Source organism: Salvelinus sp. IW2-2015, unplaced genomic scaffold, assembly GCF_002910315.2.
Source record: "Salvelinus sp. IW2-2015 unplaced genomic scaffold, ASM291031v2 Un_scaffold1706, whole genome shotgun sequence".
Classification (NCBI taxonomy): Eukaryota; Metazoa; Chordata; class Actinopteri; order Salmoniformes; family Salmonidae; genus Salvelinus; species Salvelinus sp. IW2-2015.
The window spans coordinates 106,324-109,046 of NW_019943097.1; the positions used below are offsets into that span (position 1 = coordinate 106,324).

General features: G+C 42.4%; 1 pseudogene; it reads right to left on the bottom strand.

Moving 5' to 3' along the window:
• LOC112071737 (tuftelin-like) overlaps nucleotides 1-2,415 on the bottom strand; it is a 30,792-nt pseudogene extending 28,377 nt beyond the window's left edge.
• Nucleotides 2,416-2,723: the final 308 nt, after the last annotated feature.

A 2,723-nucleotide genomic window follows, 5' to 3' on the forward strand; every position in this document is an offset into this window, starting at 1 on the left:
CAGTTAACTGTTTCCTTATGTGGAAAATGGAATGAGGTTGTTCTTGTATAGTGTCTGATTACTGTTACACATAGTGAGGAAAATGGACAAATAAGACGAATGAATGGTACACATTGTTTTAGTTCTGTATAAATCAGTACTGCAATTAGACTGGTTCCCTGATGTGTGGAAAAAGTGGGAATGAGGTGTCCTTGAGTTTTTACAGTAGTTCTTGTAATTAAACACAGGAGTGACAATACCAGGAGTTAAAGTCGTTAATTTAAACACAGGGACGGACAACAGGGAGTACCAGTCTGCTATTACTGACAGGGCGAGTTTACTGTAGTGCTGTATTAAAACAGGGAGTTAAAGCCAGATTAGCTGGGATTCCTGCTAGTTGATACGGAAATGGAACTGCAGAGAGTGTGTCTTGTTTAGTGTGCGGAGTTACTGGTTCCTAGTGTTGGAAATGGAATGAGGTTGTCTTGTTTAAAGTTGAGTTACTGTTACTAGTGTGAAAACATGGCTTGCAGTCTGGTCATTTATGTAAACTTATACTGTGCAGGGACGATTCACGGTGGGTTCGCTAAGTAGCCTGTGGAAAAACTGAATGAACGGGGTTAGTCTACTGATATGAGTGCTGTAGTTGATCCGCTGCCGTCTACTCAGAGTTCCTGTGGTCAGTTCCTGTATTTAAACCGTGGACAGAGAGGAGGTTTACTACTAATGCGTAATGTCCTGTAATTAACACCAAACACGGTGGCCTAATAGCCCGCGAATAGTCAAAGCAACGGTTCACTCGTTGCACAGGTATTCCCAGAACCAGTAGATGTCACCAATTATCTCCATAGCGACGTACCATCGGAGATATAGATGGCTGGCCACTCATCTGGGATGGGGGTTGAGCTCCCAGTCAACCACATGATGCGCATTTCCGCCAGCACCCGACGAGACTCATGCAGCAGTTATTTAAAAAGTAGAATCTGACAAAAGCCTAGTGACGGAAAAGAAGAGAGTTATCAAAACTCTCTGGTGACTGGATGGATGTTATATTTAAGAATGAATGAGGTGTTAATACAGATAGTCCGAATTAGAATGTAAACTAAGCTGTCGTAGATGTTCGGCAAATGTCAGAGGCTAGGGCTTTAGTTCTGTCAATTTGCTCGCGTAATGCTCAGAACTACTCACTCTCACACCACTGAATCAATAGTGTTACACATTCTAATCCAGACCAACTGAGAAGTGTCAAACAGGGGATCTGCTATACCTTAAACCACCCAGGGCTCGTTCGTATGAAACGAACAGGGAGTGGGGTAACCAACGGGAAGTTACCACATCATGGTTTACTTACATACACGCCAGAGAGTTAATACAACCAGGGAGTTCACAGTTCCTGTAACTAAAAAACACACAACGCGAGCACGCGTAACACGAGCTGTTATCTAGTCCAAGTCTTAAATAATCAGGGAGGTTAACGCGAGAACAAGTCTGTAATTTATTTACCAGGCTGGGTAAGATAGAAGTTACAAGCTGATTAACAGAGACATGAATGGACACAGATAAGACGTATCTCCACGATCAGCTCACTCTCTTCTCATAACTTTTAGCCTAAATGGGAACTTTTTTAAAAAGGTCTTTTCACCATTATAATGTAAAACATATTTGCATATCCAACAGGTTGGCATGAATAAATGAACAAAATATATATATTTTTTAATGGGGATAATAAAGCAGCCACATAGTCATAACATAACATAACCTTTGACACACGTCAGTGGCGCCTCTCGATCTGCCTGACTGCCAGACTGTCTAGCCATCCGCAACGCAGTGAGAAGGAAAGTAAAACATGTTCACTTAAATAGTTTTTGTCTTACCGCTGTTCTCTCATCAGCTCTGATGTCCTCAAATGTACACAGACTCCGCGTTACCCCGTTCATCTTCACACAGATAAATAACTATATAGCTTAAATATGAAAGAGTTGTTCAACGTTGCTTATATAGTATTCTTTTCTCTAAACAGGGAAAACGGTTTTTCGTCCTCTTGTCTCACTCTTGCCCTCGCAGACGGAAGATCACGGTTGATTTTAACAATAGTCGACGCTGCTTTTTACTACCGYTCGACAAGGTTTCATCAGGCAGTTCCCTCCATTCCCGCCCTCCCTCAGGAATGTATGCGCGTGACCTCAGTGCACAGGCAGCAAAGATGTTGTATAACTGAAGATGGTTAACGTCCTGAGTGAACTATCGAAAAAAAAAGATCAGTTCCTGTCTACTTAAGGGGGTGGCTCTCCCATAGACACCAATACGAAAGCAGCTGTGTCTGGTATTCTTCTTAGTTCATTGACTTCCATGAAACAGAAAAAAATAGGGAGTGTGATGTCTCGCTGCCTCTTCTTTCTCTGTAGCCAGCTCGCTCTGTCTCCCGTCACGCCCCCGCTCTGCGCGCTACAACTGAAAAAGTCAGAGGAGCGCGGACTACGCAGGTAAATACCTGTCAGATAGCAAAATAATAAAACTCAATCTCAATTCCATGCAGATCACATATTAGGAAAATTGTTAGGAAAATTACGATTTTATTTCAGTCGAGTATTGCATTCAGGTTTGTGGAACAACACAAATATAGTTGTTCCACAGACAAATAGGCTACTCATGACCACAAAAACACAGGGAACTGAACCAGACAAAGACAGACAGACACAGAGCGAAAGAGAGAGAGAGACAGTGCTCCATCAGTGTGTCCACAA